The sequence below is a fragment of the Carassius gibelio genome, chromosome B2 (genome assembly GCF_023724105.1).
Source record: "Carassius gibelio isolate Cgi1373 ecotype wild population from Czech Republic chromosome B2, carGib1.2-hapl.c, whole genome shotgun sequence".
Lineage (NCBI taxonomy): Eukaryota > Metazoa > Chordata > Actinopteri > Cypriniformes > Cyprinidae > Carassius > Carassius gibelio.
The window spans coordinates 9,397,427-9,418,148 of NC_068397.1; the positions used below are offsets into that span (position 1 = coordinate 9,397,427).

General features: G+C 36.8%; 1 protein-coding gene and 1 long non-coding RNA gene across 5 annotated transcripts in view; one reads left to right on the plus strand and one right to left on the minus strand.

Moving 5' to 3' along the window:
• Window positions 1-3,504, plus strand: part of LOC127950697 (uncharacterized) — a 371,356-nt gene extending 367,852 nt beyond the window's left edge. For both annotated transcript variants that reach the window (XR_008152515.1, XR_008152516.1), the window contains exon 3: window positions 1,907-3,504. This is a non-coding gene — a long non-coding RNA (uncharacterized LOC127950697). The remainder of the gene's footprint in view (window positions 1-1,906) is intronic.
• The window catches only part of dis3l2 (DIS3 like 3'-5' exoribonuclease 2), a 249,626-nt gene that overhangs the window by 197,960 nt on the left and 30,944 nt on the right, over window positions 1-20,722 (minus strand). The window lies entirely within an intron of this gene.

The following is a 20,722-nucleotide window of genomic DNA, read 5'->3' on the forward strand; positions in this document are numbered from 1 at the left end:
GTGTACCGAGTTTCGTGTGTCTACGTGCAAGTATGTATGATATATGGCCCTCAGTATTCCAGGGGGCGCTGTAGAGCCCCTGTGCCACGCCCGTGTATCAGTCTCTGCCCGGCCCTAATGGCCGCAGGTTCCAATGTGTGTGCCAATTTTCAAGACTTTTTAAGCATGTTAAGGGCCCCAAAAGCCCCCGAAACCTTGAAGAAAAATAATAATAATAACAAATAATCCTAAGGAAAACAATAGGGCTCTCGCCCTCCAGGCTTGAGCCCTAATAAACGGAGCAATTCCAATAGGGTCCTCACACCATCGGTGCTCGGGCCCTAATAATAATAATTAAAGCTGCAAGCAGCGATGAACGGGCCCTCGCACCCGGGCTCACCGCTATCGTGTGGCTTTAGTAAAAAGGTGAACGTTGAGAAATGTGCATTTAAACTCATAAACATAAGTGCAATATATCAAAGTTTATTTCATATGTGTGCCAATCTTCCTGTTGCCAGCAGGTGGCGCTATCTTTATAATGGAATATTGGCCTTCAGATGTGTTCAAGCCAGGACCCTTATCACACATGTGAAGTTTGGGCAAGATCGGACATTTTATGCCTGAGTTATAACATCTTTTATTCCCATGGCGAGACATCGAACTTCATCACGGCGCCATGGACACACCTTTTAACAAAAACTCAAGATCTTCACAACTAAACATCACACAGGTCTTTAGATTAGACTGACCACAAAAAAGACATTAATGTCATAAAATTTCTAGGAGTAGTTTGTCACAGTGTAAAATATGTCACTTCCTGTTGCCAATAGGTGGCGCTATGACTATAACTGAATATTGGCATGTAGATCTGTTCAGGTCAAGAGTCTTATCAAACATGTGAAGTTTGGGGCAGATTGGACATTGTATGTCTGAGTTATGGCACCATCATTTTTCATGGCGAATCATCGAAATTTGTCAGGCCGCCACTGACACGCCCTTCGACGAAAACTCAAAAGCTTCGCAATTTAACATCGCAAAGGCCTTTAGATCAGGCATACCAAATTTAGTGTTGATCTGAATGAATCTCTTGGAGGAGTTCGTTAAAATACAACGCATGGAAATGACAAAAATGACACAAAATTTGCTCATAATATTAGAAATAACCGACTTCCTGTTGGGTTTCGGATTTTGCTCCAAGAGACTTTTTTGTAGGTATTAGAGAGTTACATGTGTATACCGATTTTCATACATGTACATGAAACGTAGCTCGAGGCACACACCGTTGAACATGTATAGGTGGCGCTGTTGAGCCATTTTGCCACACCCACTTCTGAAACCCACATCAGACATAAATTTTCGCCAGTTCTGAGGTGTGTGCAAAATTTCATGACTTTTTGAGTATGTTTAGGCCCTCAAAAATGCGATTCATTTTGGAGAAGTATAATAATAATTAAAGCTGCAAGCAGCGATGAACGGGCCCTCGCACCCGGGCTCCCCGCCAGCGAGTGGCATTAGTATAAAGGTTAACGGTGAGAAATATGCATTTAAAGTCATAAATATGATTGGAATATATCAAAGTATATTCCGTATATGTTCCAATCTTCCTGTTGCCAGCAGGTGGCGCTATCATTATTATGGAATATTGGCCTTCAGATGTGTTCAGACCAGGACTCTTTATCGAACATGTGAAGTTTGGGGAAGATCGAACAATTTATGCCTGAGTTATAACAACTTCTCTTGCTGTGGCAAGACATCAAATTTTGTCATGGCGCCATGGAAACGCCCTTTAACAAAAACTCAAGATCTCCAAAAGTTAACATTGCACAGGCCTTTAGATTAGACTGACCACAAAATATATGTTAATCTCAAAAAAATTATAGGAGTAGTTTGTCGCAGCGTAAAACATGTCACTTCCTGTTGCCAATAGGTGGCGCTATGACTATAACTGAATGTGGGCATGTAGATCTGTTAAGGGCAGAAGTTTTATCTAACATGTGAAGTTTGGGGCAGATTGGACATTGTATGTCTGAGTTACAGCAACTTCCTTTTTCATGGCAAAACATCGAAATTTGTCAGGCAGCCATGGACACGCCCTTTAACGAAATCTAAAGATCTTCGCAATTTAACATCGCAAAGGGCTTAAGATTACACTGACCAGGTTTGGTGTTGATCTGAATAAATCTCTAGGAGGAGTTCGTTAAAGTACAACCCCTGAAAATGGCAAAAACAACGCCAATTTTGCAGAGAAAATTCTAAATATCCGACTTTCTGTTGGGATTCGGATTTCGTACCAAGAGACTTTTTTTGTAGGTATTGGTGAGTTACATGTGTATACCGATTTTTGTACATGTACGTGAAACATAGCTCGAGGCGCACTCTGTTGAAAGTGTATAGGTGGCGCTATCGAGCCATTTTGCCACACCTGATGGAATTTTGGCCTTCAGATGTGTTCAGGCCAGGACTCTTATCACACATGTGCAGTTTGGGGAAGATCTGACATTTTATGCCTGAGTTATAACATCTTTTATTCCCATGGCGAGACATCGAACTTCGTGACGGCGCAATGGACACGCCTTTTAACGAAAACTCAAGATCTTAACAACTTAACATCGCACAGGCCTTTAGATTAGACTGACCACAAAAAATACATTGATGTCATAAAATTTCTAGGAGTAGTTCATTGCAGTGTAAAATATGTCACTTCCTGTTGCCAATAGGTGGCGCTATGACTATAACTGAATATGGGCATGTCAATCTGTTCAGGTCAGGAGTCTCATCAAACATGTGAAGTTTGGGGCAGATTGGTCATTGTATGTCTGAGTTATAGCAACTTCCTGTTTCATGGCGAATCATCAAAATTTGCCAGGCCGCCACGGACACGCCCATTAACAAAAACTCAAAAGCTTCGCAATTTAACATCGCAAAGGCCTTCAGATTAGGCATACCAAATTTGGTGTTGATCTGAATGAATCTCTAGGAGGAGTTCGTTAAAATACAACGCATGGAAATGACAAAATTGACACAAAATTTGCTCATAATATTAGAAATAACCGACTTCCTGTTGGGTTTCGGATTTTGCTCCAAGAGACTTTTTTGTAGGTATTGGAGAGTTACATGTGTATACCGATTTTCATACATGTACATGAAACGTAGCTCGAGGCGCACACCGTTGAACGTGTATAGGTGGCGCTGTTGAGCCATTTTGCCACACCCACTTCTGAAACCCATATCAGACGTAAATTTTCGCCAGTTCTGAGGTGTGTGCAAAGTTTCATGACTTTTCGAGCATGTTTAGGCCCTCAAAAATGCGATTCATCTTAGAGAAGAAGAATAATAATAATAAATATAGCTGCAAGCAGCGATGGCGGGCTCAAGCCACCAATGCCATAACCCCCCCCCTTGGCATCAGGTAAACTGTGCCCAGCGGGCACATGCATTCACAATATCCCTCTGGCAGTGAGGTTTTAAAGGATACGGCAGTTAAAGGGTTAATCCGAATCATCTAGACTTTAAAATCACATTCACAGAACAATATATATATATAACTTTAGTAACACTGTACAATAAGATTTTATTTATAAACATTATGTTAACATTAACAATATTTATATAGCATTCATTCATGTCAGTTAATATTCCAAACTTAAAAATGAAAACATTGTTTTATTGTGATTTTTTTCCAAGTACATTTTACCAATTCCAAACCATATCAATCTTAATAACTACCATTATTTTTTATTTAATCATTTATGAGTGCTATACAATAGTCCAGGAAAGCTGGAAGAGAAAAACTCCTTATATTCATGTGTGCAGAATTATTAGGCATGTTTTCTTTTACAGATGAAATGCGCTAAAATAGAGTTTTAATTCAAACTGTAAGGTCGAAAATTATGAAATACCCATGAGAAATATCAAACACAAATGCAATACAGAAATGGATAAGTTAAGACTTGACCATTGTACAAAAAATGCTGACTGGGTCATGAGGTCAGAAAAGAAGAAGAAAAAAGCAGGTCAAGAAGAACTGACAAAAAGAATTGCAAAATAATTAGGAATTAATGTGAAGATTAATTTTTTGTCAATTCTGCAAGACAGACTTTCAGGAAAGGAGGTGGAATAAAAATGAGCTCCTAAATCTTAATCCCAGATTCTGGAAGATATATTCCTCAAACCATGGGACAAGAGGAGGTTGTGCTGGTCCTTCACGAGTCACTCTAATCTGTTCATAAAGCCTATATATAAAGCCTTAATATATAGTATTTCACAATACTTCATGGTATTCTAATTAAATCATTTTTTGGAATCTTAAGTCTCTCAGAGCCTGACACCGAGTAATTCTGGAGAATCCAGGAAAGTGGCAGTTCTGTAAAATGTTGGCGCTGGAGACTAAATGCACCCTGATAGTTTAACACCTAATACACTTAACACACACACAAATATCAAACACAAATGCAATACAGAAATGGATAAGTTAAGACTTGACCATTGTACAAAAAATGCTGACTGGGTCATGAGGTCAGAAAAGAAGAAGAAAAAAGCAGGTCAAGAAGAACTGACAAAAAGAATTGCAAAATAATTAGGAATTAATGTGAAGATTAATTTTTTGTCAATTCTGCAAGACAGACTTTCAGGAAAGGAGGTGGAATAAAAATGAGCTCCTAAATCTTAATCCCAGATTCTGGAAGATATATTCCTCAAACCATGGGACAAGAGGAGGTTGTGCTGGTCCTTCACGAGTCACTCTAATCTGTTCATAAAGCCTATATATAAAGCCTTAATATATAGTATTTCACAATACTTCATGGTATTCTAATTAAATCATTTTTTGGAATCTTAAGTCTCTCAGAGCCTGACACCGAGTAATTCTGGAGAATCCAGGAAAGTGGCAGTTCTGTAAAATGTTGGCGCTGGAGACTAAATGCACCCTGATAGTTTAACACCTAATACACTTAACACACACACACACACACACACACACACATATTACCCACAGTGATAGTGGGACTGAGTGACATCAGATGTATGATAGTTTTTTAATTTTCTATCATCCATATAGTGTTGTATAGTCATGAAACTATGCATATTTCCTCAGAATGACTTGTCTTCTATGTGTACATTTTTTTGAAGTGTTTAGAAGCTGCACTTTAAAAAAATAAAAGACATTTACTGGTTACTTTTTTACTGTTTTTTCAAAAAATCACCATGACAAAACCATTCAAGCTATCCAAAATTCATTCGCACCTGTTCTGTAAGATAAATTCTTTAAACAGTGGTAAAAGAGGATGTGGTGCTGAACCTTCAAGAGTCACTCAAAACGTATCTGTCCATAAAGCCTATAAAGAATTATTCTTAATATACAGTTCACAATACTTCAGCTTGTTATTCTAATTAAGTGAGGGTCATTCTATCAGTAAAATACATAAAATTCATATAATTTTTCTTTGAAAGATTTCTATAAATGATTTAAATCATACTTGTTTCTACAATAATTATTTAAAAGTAATCCTATAGCTCCATCTGTTGGCCATTATTGGTACTAAGAATTGCAAGCTTGATTTATATGTTATGATAGTTTTAATTTTATGCTGGCTCTTGAAAATGATAAAGCTATGAAACTTACTGTGCTTCCTTCAAATGATGACTTCTACGTATACAAAATATTATGAAGAGTTGGAATGAAAAATTTTAAAGATATAGTAAAATAACTATTGTATTGTTTTATGTTATTTTAATAAATCGCTATGGCCACACCATTTAAGGTATCCTAAACCCATTCGCAATTTAACATCTTCAGTATATTGGCTTCATGTTAAAAAGGTTTGGTGTGAACTACTTGTGTCTTCTTGGAGGAGTATGAATTCATTTACAGGCTGATTTTATCATAAATCCACAATAAAACTTTTGAGTTCTGTATCAATCTGTGTTGTTGTTTGTTTATTTTTATTTTTTTATTTTTCATAGGAAGATAACTGACCCTTTACTCTCCTTTTTAATAAATGTGCTTATAAACCAAGAACAAGCTATTTATAGCTGTATTTATAAACTGCTTACTACTGACTATTAATATTGGGACAAGGCTTTATAAAGCATGAACTGACTATTTACTAATGAGTGCAGTTATTATAAAGTGTTATCAATGCATTTGCTAATGTTAACAAATTAGACATTATTTTACAGTGTTATCAAATCCCTTAAATGATTTGTAAATGTTTTGTAATGATTTTATTGACCTACAAGCATTTGTGAAAGTTCTGCTTACATTACAGCTTAGTCTTGATCTGTGAGCTGAACAGATTTACTGTTACATCCATGAGATTATGTAAATTCAAATAAATATCATGTCACAGGATGTCAGAGGTCAGTATCAAATTAGTTTAAAATTATTATTTGCAGCACAAATAAGGTTTTTTAGGATTTTTAAAAATCCCTAAAACTGTCAGAAAAGGATAAGGCTAAATTTATTTGTTTTTATAACTATAATGCATAAACTATGAAATTATACAAAATGTATAAAAAAGTACAACAGTTATTGTTTTCCAATGTTTTTTATTTATTTATTTTTTTACATTTCAAAAAATTAGCCTACTGCAGTCATTCTAAACAGCTTGAACAAAACCTGTTAATATTTATTATAGACCACTGTAACTGTGTATAATCTAACAAACAAGTTTATTATGAAAATAAAAGTGTACACCAGATAAATTGGACGATAAAGAAATTGCTAACAATAGTATAATAGAGCATGTTTTAGTTTTTTAGGCGTTTAGATGCAGAAATGGACAAATCAAATGTAAAATAAAATGTAATTGATTTAATTAAATATAGATTAATTCTTGTTAGAGCAAAATAATAAATAAATACGTACACACATTAAAAAAAGCAGCCAAGATGAATGAGTTTCATTTTTTATATAGATTAAAATTGAAGACAGAAGCAGCTGGTATATGCGGTCACTTAATATTAAAATCCAGTAGATCCACTTCAGATATATTTCTCAACAGTTTATGTTCACGTGGCTGTTTTCGTTTATATTCGCCAAGCTATTATGTATTTTGAAATAATCTTGTCCGTGATGTGTTCGTTCGTACGACGAAAGCCAGAATCCTGCAGCTCAAGAAATATATGTTATTCTGCCAATCGCGCTTTCAAATAGTCTTTCACACTTAAACGGGTCACAAACACCTGCATTTAGCTCTTGTTGTGTTACAAATGGCTTATTGTGTGCATTTGTGGTAATGTTTTATTTAAAAAAGCTCTTAAACAAGAATAAATTCGTTTGTTTTGAGCTCGACACTGTACGCGCTGATCGGAGGCGTGATTTCAGATAGGCAGCCACAAATATTTCATTTTCACACAAACAGTTCAAAAACATCTGAATTTAGCTCTTGGTGTGTTCTAATTGGTTGATTGTGTGATATCGCTGTAATAATTTATTTTTAAAAGCTTTAAAACAGGAATAAATTCGTTTTTTCTGAGCTCTTTACTCCAGACGCTCGTGATCACAGCGGTGATTCATCTCTCCTATTTCTCACGTATCTCTGGCCAGAAATAATTTATCCATGAGCCCTGAGCCGGTAATAATCAGATATGTTGGTTTAGCTTGTCAGTGTGAATTAAATCTTAGTATTTATGTTTATTTTTAACCGATTTAAAAATGAAAGTAAAAGTCCGGGAATTGAACCTGTAGGGGCGCAATTTCTCTCAGACAATGGAAGTCTAAGCACATATACTCAAACAGAGGGACAGAGTGATATGAGATGTCTGACAGTTTTTTTAATTTTCTGTTATCCATACAGTGTTGTAAAGTTGTGAAACTATCCATATTTACTCAGAATGACTTTTTTTCTGTATGAAAAAAGGTTTTGAAGTGTTTGGAATTTAAAAATGCAGGACAATTAATAATTCCATTTTTACAGTCATTTAAAAAAATCACCACGACAAAACCATTCAAGCTATCCAAAATCCATTGGCAATTTAAGTTGTTTAAAATGTTTTGGCATCATGTAGACAAAGTTTGGTGTGTATAGTGTTACTCTCCTCTGAGCAGTATGCATTAATTCACAGCTAAATGTAAAAAACAATCCACATTCAAATCAAAATAGCTGACTTCCTGTTGATCGTAGCTGATGACTGTGAATTAGAAAGTTGTCCGTCTTGATAAGAACAATTTTTGTACCGAGTTTGGTGTCTGTAGCTGAAACTAACCCCCCCACTTTTGACAAAAGGTGGCGCTATAGAGTGCCTCTTCCACGCCCTCTTATGAACTTTTGCCAGTGTCTAGTTATCATAAATACTGATATGTGTTCTGAGTTTGATGAAATTCTAAGCATGTTATATGCCTCAAAATCACCTGAGAAGTATTCCAGTTTAACATGTTGCCACGGCAACAATATTTTTAGATATCAATATCCCCCCAGCAGATTTATATCGGCTGTGTTTTAACATTATTCTGATGAAGTTTGAAGCAAATCGAGTAAAAATAAGATGCTGAATTCAAAGCATTTTGAAAATGACACACTTCCTGCTGCCAGTTGGTGGCGCTATAACTTTGACTCCTAATAGTCACATATATGCGATCGACATTATACAACGAATAATCTGATTAAGTTTGATTATAATCAGGAAATGTATGTGGATGGTATTAGACACTTCCTGTCTCTTAATTCTCGCCATAATTTCAACGCCTCGCCACGAGCAAACCGTTCGAGATATCAAAAATCCCCTGGCAATTTTTCATCCCCAATGTCTTGAGATCATGTTGACCTAGTTTGTTGGCAATCGAGTAAAAAACCTATGACAAGTATATCAAATTCCAGAGCATGCGCTTTTTACATAACTCTAAATAGCTGACTTCCTGTTGGGCGGAGCCTATGACATGCAATACGCAAGTTTTTTGGCACAATGAGATCTATATGTGTACTGAGTTTCATATTAATACGTGCAAGTATGTGTGAGCTATACATCAACATTTATGACTGTGTTCCAGGGGGCGCCATAGAGCCCCTGTGCCACGCCCGGGTCCCAGCCTCTGCAGGCTCCTTCAGGCCACAGATTCCAAAGTGTGCGCAAATTTTCAAGAGTTTTTGAGTATGTTAAGGACCCCAAAAGCCCCCACAACTTTGACGACAAAAATGAATAATAAACCCCAAATAGCCAACTTCCTGTTGGGCGGAGCCTATGATATGCAATACGAAAGTTGTTTGTATTGATGAGTTCTATATGTGTACCGAGTTTCGTATGTCTATGTGCAAGTATGTATGATATATGGCCCTCCATTTTCCAGGGGGCGCTGTAGAGCCCCTGTGCCACGCCCGTGTATCAGTCTCTGCCCGGCCCTAATGGCCGCAGGTTCCAATGTGTGTGCCAATTTTCAAGACTTTTTAAGCATGTTAAGGGCCCCAAAAGCCCCCGAAACCTTGAAGAAAAATAATAATAATAAATAATAATAATAATAATAATAATAATAACAAATAATCCTAAGGAAAACAATAGGGCTCTCGCCCTCCAGGCTTGAGCCCTAATAACAAAATATAGCTGCAAGCAGCGATGGCGGGCTCAAGCCACCAATGCCATCGCCACCCCGGTGGCATCAGGTAAACTGTGCCCAGCGGGCACATGCATTCACAATATCCCTCTGGCAGTGAAGTTTTAAGGGATATGGCAGTTAAAGGGTTAATCCGAATCATCTAGACTTTAAAATCACATTCACAGAACTATATATATATATATATATATATAACTTTAGTAACACTTTACAATAAGATTTCATTTATAAACATTATGTTAACATGAACAATATTTATATAGCATTCATTCATGTCAGTTAATATTCCAAATTTAAACATTAAAACATTGTTTTATTGTGATTTTTTTCCAAGCACATTTTACCAATTCCAAACCATATCAATCTTAATAACTACCATTATTTTTTATTTAATCATTTATGAGTGCTATACAATAGTCCAGGAAAGCTGGAAGAGAAAAACTCCTTATATTCATGTGTGCAGAATTATTAGGCATGTTTTCTTTTACAGATGAAATGCGCTAAAAAAGAGTTTTAACTCAAACTGTTTTAACTCAAAGTCGAAAATTATGAAATACCCATGAGAAATATCAAACACAAATGCAATACAGAAATGGATAAATTAAGACTTGACCATTGTACAAAAATGCTGACAGGGTCATGAGGTCAGAAAAGAAGAAGAAAAAAACAGGTTAAGAAGAACTGACAAAAAGAATTGCAAAATAATTAGGAATTAATGTGAAGATTAATTTTTTGTCAATTTTGCAAGACAGACTTTCAGGAAAGGAGGTGGAATAAAAATGAGCTCCTAAATCTTAATTCCGGATTCAGGAAAATATATTCCTCAAACCATCGGACAAGAGGAGGTGGTGCTGGTCCTTCACGAGTCACTCTAATCTGTTCATAAAGCCTATATATAAAGTCTTAATATATAGTATTTCACAATACTTCATGGTATTCTAATTAAATCATTTTTTGGAATCTTAGATCTCTCAGAACATGACACATTGTAATTCTGAGACTCCAGGAAAGTGGCAGTTCTGTAAAATGTTGGCACTGGAGACTAAATGCTCCCTGATAGTTTCACACCTAATTCACTTAACACACACACACACACACATACACACACACACACACACACATTACCCACAGTGACAGAGGGACAGAGTGACATCAGATGTATGATAGTTTTTTAATTTTCTATCATCCATATAGTGTTGTATAGTCATGAAACTATGCATATTTCCTCAGAATGACTTGTCTTCTATGTGTATATTTTTTGAAGTGTTTAGAAGCTGCACTTAAAAAAAATAAAAGACATTTACTGGTTACTTTTTTACTGTTATTTCAAAAAATCACCATGACAAAACCATTCAAGCTATTCAAAATTAATTCGCACCTGTTCTGTAAGATAAATTCTTTAAACAGTGGTAAAAGAGGATGTGGTGCTGATCCTTCAAGAGTCACTCAAAACGTATCTGTCCATAAAGCCTATAAAGAATTATTCTTAATATACAGTTCACAATACTTCAGCTTGTTATTCTAATTATGTGAGGGTTATTTTATCAGTAAAATACATAAAATACATATTATTTTTCTTTGAAAGATTTCTATAAATGATTTAAATCATACTTGTTTCTACAATAATTATTTAAAAGTAATCCTATAGCACCATCTGGTGGCCATTATTGGTACTAAGAATTGCAAGCTTGATTTATATGTTATGATAGTTTTAATTTTATGCTGGCTCTTGAAAATGATAAAGCTATGAAACTTACTGTGCTTCCTTCAAATGATGACTTCTACGTATATAAAAAATTATGAAGAGTTGTAATTAAAAATTTTAAAGATATAGTAAAATAACTATTGCATTTTTTTATGTTACTTTAATAAATCGCTATGGCCACACCATTTAAGGTATCCTAAACCCATTCGCAATTTAACATCTTCAGTATATGGCTTCATGTTAAAACAGTTTGGTGTGAACTACTTGTGTCTTCTTGGAGGAGAATGAATTCATTTACAGGCTGAGTTTATCATAAATCCACAATAACATTTCTGAGTTCTGTATCAATCTGTGTTGTTGTTTGTTTATTTTAATTTTTTTATTTTTCATAGGAAGATAACTGACCCTTTACTCTCCTTTTTAATAAATGTGCTTATAAAACCAAGAACAAGCTATTTATAGCTGTATTTATAAACTGCTTACTAATGACTATTAATATTGGGACAAGGCTTTATAAAGCATGAACTGACTATTTACTAATGAGTGCAGTTATTATAAAGTGTTATTAATGCATTTGCTAATCTTAACAAATTAGACATTATTTCACAGTGTTATCAAATCCTTAAATGATTTGTAAGTGTTTTGTAATGATTTTATTGACCTACAAGCATTTGTGAAAGTTCTGCTTGCATTACAGCTTAGTCTTGATCTGTGAGCTGAACAGATTTACTGTTACATCCATGAGATTATGTAAATTCAAATAAATATCATGTCACAGGATGTCAGAGGTCAGTATCAAATGAGTTTGAAATTATTATTTGCAGCACAAATAAGGTTTTTTAGGATTTTTAAAAAAAACCTAAAACTGTCAGAAAAGGATAAGAACTAAGATTTCTATGTGAGTGGCTAAATGTATTTGTTTTTATAACTATAATGCATAAACTATGAAATTATACAAAATGTATAAAAAAGTACAACAGTTATTGTTTTCCAATGTTTTTTATTTATTTAATTTATTTTTTGGGATTTACATAAAAACAAATTTGCCTACTGCAATCATTCTAAACAGCTTGAATAAAACCTGTTAATATTTATTATAGACCACTGTAACTGTGTATAATCTAACAAACAAGTTTATTATGAAAATAAAAGTGTGTACACCAGATAAATTAGACGATAAAGAAATTGCTAACAATAGTATAATAGAGCATGTTTTAGGTTTTTAGGCGTTTAGATGCAGAAATGGACAAATCAAATGTAAAATAAAATGTAATTGATTTAATTAAATATAGATTAATTCTTGTTAGAGCAAAATAATAAATACGTACACACATTAAAAAAGCAGCCAAGATTAATGAGTTTAATTTTTTATATGTAGATTAAAATTGAAGACAGAAGCAGCTGGTATATGCGGTCACTTAATATTCAAATCCAGTAGATCCACTTCAGATTTATTTCTCAACAGTTTATGTTCACGTGGCTGTTTTCTTTTATATTCGCCAAGCTATTATGTATTTTGAAATAATCTTGTCCGTGATGTGTTCGTTCTTACGACGAAAGGCAGAATCCTGCAGCTCGAGAGATACATGTTATTCTGCCAGTCGCGCTTTCAAATAGTCTTGCACACTTAAACGGGTCACAAACACCTGCATTTAGGACGTGTTGTGTTATAATGGGTGTATTGTGTGCATTTATGACAATATTTTATTTGAAAAAGCTCTTAAACAAGAATAAATTCGTTTGTTTTGAACTTGTGACACTGTGCGCGCTGATCGGAGGCAGTGATTTCAGATAGGCAGCCGCAAATATTTCATTTTCACACAAACAGTTCAAAAACATCTGAATGTAGCTCCTGGTGTGTTCTAATTGGTGAATTGTGTAATATTGCTTTCATATTTTAATTTTAAAAGCTATAAAACAAGAATAAACTCGTTTTTTCTGAGCTCATCATTCCACACGCTCCTGCTCAGAGCGTGATTCATCTCTCGTGTTTCTCACGTATCACTGACCACACATCAATTATTAATGAGCCCTGACCTGGTAATAATCATATATGTTGGTTTAGCTTGTCAGTGTGAATTAAATCTAAGTATTTATTTGTATTTTAACCGATTTAAAAATGAAACTAAAAGAGAGTCTCCTCCCTTTCAGTCGAATTTCCCTTTCAGGAATTGCACCTGTAGGGGCGCATTTTCTCTCAGACAATGTAAGTCTCAGCACATAATACTCAAACAGAGGGACAGAGTGAGATGAGATGTCTGACAGTTTTTTAATTTTCTGTTATCCATACAGTGTTGTAAAGTCGTGAAACTATCCATATTTACTCAGAATGACTTTTTTTCTGTATGAAAAAAGGTTTTGAAGTGTTTGGAATTTAAAAATGCAGGACAATTAATAATTCAATTTTTACTGTCATTTAAAAAAATCTCCACGACAAAACCGTTCAAGCTATCCAAAATCCTTTGGCAATTTAAGTTGTTTAAAATGTTTTGGCATCATGTAGACAAAGTTTGGTGTGTATAGTGTTACTCTCCTCTGAGCAGTATGCATTAATTCACAGCTAAATGTAAAAAAAAATCCACATTCAAATCAAAATAGCTGACTTCCTGTTGATCGTAGCTGATGACTGTGAATTAGAAAGTTGTCCGTCTTGATAAGAACAATTTTTGTACCGAGTTTGGTATCTGTAGCTAAAACTAACCCCCCAACTTTTGACAAAAGGTGGCGCTATAGAGTGCCTCTTCCACGCCCTCTTATGAACTTTTGCCAGTGTCTAGTTATCATAAATACTGATATGTGTTCTGAATTTCATGAAATTCTAAGTATGTTATATGCCTTAAAATCACCTGAGAAGTATTCAAGTTTGACATGTTGCCACGGCAACAATATTTTTAGATATCAATATCCCCCTAGCAGATTAATATAGGCTGTGTTTTAACATTATTCTGATGAAGTTTGAAGCAAATCGAGTAAAAATAAGATGCTGAATACAAAGCATTTTGAAAATGACACACTTCCTGCTGCCAGTTGGTGGCGCTATAACTTTGACTCCTAATAGTCACATATATGCGATCGACATCATACAAAGAATAATCTGATGAAGTTTGATTAAAATCAGGAAATGTATGTGGATGGTATTAGACACTTCCTGTTTCTCATTTCTCGCCATAATTTCAACGCCTCGCCACGAGCAAACCGTTTGAGATATCAAAAATCCCCTGGCAATTTTTCATCCCCAGTGTCTTGAGATCATGTTGACCGAGTTTGGCGGCAATCGAGTAAAAAACCTATGACAAGTATTTCAAATTCCAGAGCATGCGCTTTTTACATAACTCTAAATAGCTGACTTCCTGTTGGGCGGAGCCTATGACATGCAATACGCAAGTTGTTCGGCACGATGAGATCTATATGTTTACTGAGTTTCATATTAATACGTGCAAGTATGTGTGAGCTATACATCAACATTTATGACTGTGTTCCAGGGGGCGCTGTAGAGCCCCTGTGCCACGCCCGTGTCCCAGCCTCTGCAGGCTCCTAAAGGCCACAGATTCCAAATTGTGCGCAAACTTTCAAGAGTTTTTGAGTATGTTAAGGACCCCAAAAGCCCCCACAACTTTGACGACAAATATGAATAATAAACCCCAAATAGCCAACTTCCTGTTGGGCGGAGCCTATGATATGCAATACGAAAGTTGTTTGTATTGATGAGTTCTATATGTGTACCGAGTTTCGTACGTCTACGTGCAAGTATGTATGATATATGGCCCTCCATATTCCAGGGGGCGCTGTAGAGCCCCTGTGCCACGCCCGTGTATCAGTCTCTGCCCGGCCCTAATGGCCGCAGGTTCCAATGTGTGTGCCAATTTTCAAGACTTTTTAAGCATGTTAAGGGCCCCAAAAGCCCCCGAAACCTTGAAGAAAAATAATAATAATAAATAATAATAATAATAATAATAACAAATAATCCTAAGGAAAACAATAGGGCTCTCGCCCTCCAGGCTTGAGCCCTAATTAAAGCTGCAAGCAGCGATGAACGGGCCCTCGCACCCGGGCTCACCGCCATCGTTTGGCTTTAGTAAAAAGGTGAACGGTGAGAAATATGCATTTAAAGTCTTAAAAATAAGTGGAATATGTCAAAGTCATTTATTTGTACCAGTCCTCCTGTTGCCAGCAGGTGGCGCTATCATTATAATGGAATATTGGCCTTCAGATGTGTTCAGGGCAGAATTCTTATCTAACATGTGAAGTTTGGGGGAGATCGAACATTTTATGCCTGAGTTACAACAACTTCTCTTGCTGTGACGAGACATCAAATTTTGTCATGGTGCCATGGACACGTCCTTTAACAAAAACTCAAGTTCTCCACAATTTAACATTGCACAGACCTTTAGATTAGACTGACCACAAAAAATACATTAATGTCAAAAGATTTCTAGGAGTAGTTTGTCGCAGTGTAAAACATGTGACTTCCTGTTGCCAGCAGGTGGCGCTATGACTATAACTGAATATGGGCATGTAGATCTGTTAAGTGCAGAAGTCTTATCTAACATGTGAAGTTTGGGGCAGATTGGACATTGTATGTCCGAGTTACAGCAACCTCCTTTTTCATGGCGAAACATCGAAATTTGCCAGGCCGCCACGGACACGCCCATTAACAAAAACTCAAAAGCTTCGCAATTTAACATCGCAAAGGCCTTCAGATTAGGCATACCAAATTTGGTGTTGATCTGAATGAATCTCTAGGAGGAGTTCGTTAAAATACAACGCATGGAAATGACAAAATTGACACAAAATTTGCTCATAATATTAGAAATAACCGACTTCCTGTTGGGTTTCGGATTTTGCTCCAAGAGACTTTTTTGTAGGTATTGGAGAGTTACATGTGTATACCGATTTTCATACATGTACATGAAACGTAGCTCGAGGCGCACACCGTTGAACGTGTATAGGTGGCGCTGTTGAGCCATTTTGCCACACCCACTTCTGAAACCCATATCAGACGTAAATTTTCGCCAGTTCTGAGGTGTGTGCAAAGTTTCATGACTTTTCGAGCATGTTTAGGCCCTCAAAAATCCGATTCATTTTGGAGAAGAAGAAGAATAATAATAATAATAATAATAATAATAATAATAATAAACGGAGCAATTCCAAGAGGGTCCTCACACCATCGGTGCTCGGGCCCTAATAATAATAATAATAATAATAAACGGAGCAATTCCAAGAGGGTCCTCACACCATCGGTGCTCGGGCCCTAATAATAATTAAAGCTGCAAGCAGCGATGAACGGGCCCTCGCACCCGGGCTCACCGCCATCGTATGAAACGTTGAGAAATATGCATTTAAATTCATAAACATAAGTGCAATATATCAAAGTTTATTCCATATGTGTGCCAATCTTCCTGTTGCCAGCAGGTGGCGCTATCTTTATAATGGAATATTGGCCTTCAGATGTGTTCAAGCCAGGACCCTTATCACACATGTGAAGTTTGGGCAAGATCGGACATTTTATGCCTGAGTTATAACATCTTTTATTCCCATGGCGAGACATCGAACTTCGTCATGGCGTCATGGACACACCTTTTAACAAAAACTCAAGATCTTCACAACTAAACATCACACAGGTCTTTAGATTAGACTGACCACAAAAAAGACATTAATGTCATAAAATTTCTAGGAGTAGTTTGTCACAGTGTAAAATATGTCACTTCCTGTTGCCAATAGGTGGCGCTATGACTATAACTGAATATTGGCATGTAGATCTGTTCAGGTCAAGAGTCTTATCAAACATGTGAAGTTTGGGGCAGATTGGACATTGTATGTCTGAGTTATGGCACCATCATTTTTCATGGCGAATCATCAAAATTTGTCAGCCCGCCATGGACACGCCCTTTAACAAAACCTCAATTCCTTCGCAATTTAACATCACAAAGGGCTTTAGATTACACTGACCAAGTTTGGTGTTGATCTGAATAAATCTCTAGGAGGAGTTCGTTAAAATACAACCCCTGAAAATGACAAAAACAACACCAATTTTGCAGGGGAAATTAAAAGTAACTGACTTCCTGTTGGGATTCGGATTTCGTACCAAGAGACTTTTTTGTAGCTATTGGTGTGTTACATATGTTTACCGATTTTCGTACATGTACATGACATGTAGCTCGAGGCGCACTCCATTGAAAATGTATAGGTGGCGCTATCGAGCCATTTTGCCACACTGAATGGAATATTAGCCTCCAGATGTGTGCAGGTCAGTACTCTTATCAAACATGTGAAGTTTGGGCAAGATCTGATATTTTATGCCTGAGTTACAACAACTTCTACTCCCATGGCGAGACATCGAACTTTGACATGACGCCATGGACACGCCCTTTAACGAGAATTCAAGATCTTCACAATTTAACATCGTACAGGCCTTTAGATTAGACTGACCACAAAAAAGACATTGATGTCATAAAATTTCTAGGAGTAGTTCTTCGCAGCGTAAAATATGACACTTCCTGTTGCCAATAGGTGGCGCTATGAATATAACTGAATATGGGCATGTCAATCTATTCAGTTTCAGAGTCTTATCAACCATGTGAAGTTTGGGGCAGATTGGACATTGTATGTCTGAGTTATAGCAACTTCATTTTTCATGGCGAATCATCGAAATTCGCCAGGCCGCCACTGACACGCCCTTCGACGAAAACTCAAAATCTTCGCAATTTAGCATCGCAAAGGCCTTTAGATTAGGCATACCAAACTTGGTGTTGATCTGAATAAGTCTCTAGGAGGAGTTCGTTAAAATACAATGCATGGAAATGGCAAAAATGACACAAAATTTGCTCATAATATTAAAAATAACCGACTTCCTGTTGGGTTTAGAATTTTGCTCTAAGAGACTTTTTTGTAGGTACTGGAGAGTTACACATGTGTACCGATTTTCATACATGTACGTGAAACATAGCTCGAGGCGCACACCGTTGAACGTGTATAGGTGGCGCTGTCGAGCCATTTTGCCACACCCACTTCTGAAACCCATATCAGATGTAAATTTTCGCCAGTTCTGAGGTGTGTGCAAAGTTTCATGACTTTTTGAGTATGTTTAGGCCCTCAAAAATGCGATTCATTTTGGAGAAGTATAATAATAATAATAATAATAATAAACGGAGCAATTCCAAGAGGGTCCTCACACCATCGGTGCTCGGGCCCTAATAATAATAATAATAATAATAATAATAATAATAATAATAAACGAAGCAATTCCAAGAGGTTCCTCACACCATCGGTGCTCGGGCCCTAATTAAAGCTGCAAGCAGCGATGAACGGGCCCTCGCACCCGGGCTCACCGGCAGCGAGTGGCTTTAGTAAATAGGTGAGCGGTGAGAAATATGCATTTAAACTCATAAATATGAGTTGAATATATCAAAGTTATTCCATATATGTGCCAATCTTCCTGTTGCCAGCAGGTGGCGCTATCATTATAATGGAATATTGGCCTTCAGTTGTGTTCAGGGCAGGACTCTTATCAAACATGTGAAGTTTGGGGAAGATCGAACATTTTATGCCTGAGTTACAACAACTTCCTTTACTGTGGCGAGACAGCAAATTTTGTCATGACGCCATGGACACGCCCTTTAAAAAAAAAAAAAGATCTCCATAATTTAGCATTTCACAGGCCTTTAGATTAGACTGACCACAAAAAAAAACATTAATGTAATACTATTTCTAGGAGTAGTTTGTCGCAGCGTAAAACATGTCACTTACTGTTGCCAGCAGGTGGCGCTATGACTATAACTGAATATGGGCATGTAGATCTGTTAAGGGCAGAAGTCTTATCTAACATGTGAAGTTTGGGGCAGATTGGACATTGTATTTCTGAGTTACAGTAAAACATGTCACTTCCTGATGCCAGCAGGTGGCGCTATGACTATAACTGAATATGGGCATGTAGATCTGTTAAGGGCAGAAGTCTTATCTAACATTTGAAGTTTGGGGCAGATTGGACATTGTATGACTGAGTTACAGCAACTTCCTTTCTCATGGCAAAACATCGAAATTTGTAAGGCCGCCATGGACACGCCCTTTAACGAAACCTCAAGATCTTCGCAATTTAACATCATAAAGGCCTTTAGATTTAACTGACCAAGTTTGCTGTTGATCTGAATAAATCTCTAGGAGGAGTTCGTTAAAGTACAACCCCTGAAAATGGCAAAAAGATTGCCAATTTTGCAGAGAAAATTCTAAATAACCGACTTCCTGTTGGGATTCGGATTTCGTACCAAGAGACTTTTTTGTAGGTATTGGACTGTTACATATATGTACCGATTTTTGTACATGTACGTGGAACATAGCTCGAGGCACACTCTGTTGAATGTGTATAGGTGGCGCTATTGAGCCATTTTGCCACACCCGTTGGAATAATGGCCTTCAGATGTGTTCAGGCCAGGACTCTTATCACACATGTGAAGTTTGGGGAAGATCGGACATTTTATGTCTGAGTTATAACATATTTTATTCCCATGGCAAGACATCGAACTTTGTCACGCCGTCATGGACACGCCCTTTAACGAAAACTCAAGATCTTCACAATTTAACATCACACAGGCCTTTAGATTAGACTGACCACAAAAAAGACATTGATGTCAAAAATTTCTTGGAGTAGTTTGTCGCAGCGTAAAATATGTCACTTCCTGTTGCCAATAGGTGGCGCTATGACTATAACTGAATATGGTCGTGTCAAACTGTTCAGGACAGGAGTCTCATCAAACATGTGAAGTTTGGGGCAGATTGGTCATTGTATGTCTGAGTTATAGCAACTTCCTGTTTCATGGCGAATCATCGAAATTCCCCAGGCCGCCACACACAGGCCTTTCAACGAAAACTCAAAAGCTTCGCAATTTAACATCGCAAAGGCCTTTAGATTAGGCATACCAAATTTGGTGTTGATCTGAATGAATCTCTAGGAGGAGTTCGTTAAAATACAAGGCATGGAAATGACAAAAATGACACAAAATTTGCTCATAATATTAGAAATAACCGACTTCCTGTTGGGTTTCGGATTTTGCTCCAAGAGACTTTTTTGTAGGTATTGGAGAGTTACATGTGTATACCGATTTTCATACATGTACATGAAACCTAGCTCGAGGCGCACACCGTTGAACGTGTATAGGTGGCGCTGTTGAGCCATTTTGCCACACCCACTTCTGAAACCCATATCAGACGTAAATTTTCGCCAGTTCGGAGGTGTGTGCAAAGTTTCATGACTTTTCGAGCATGTTTAGGCCCTCAAAAATCCGATTCATTTTGGAGAAGAATAATAATAATAATAATAATAATAATAATAATAATAATAATAATAAACGGAGCAATTCCAATAGGGTCCTCACACCATCGGTGCTCGGGCCCTAATAATAATAAACGGAGCAATTCCAAGAGGGTCCTCACACCATCGGCGCTCGGGCCCTAATTAAAGCTGCAAGCAGCGATGAACGGGCCCTCGCACCCGGGCTCAC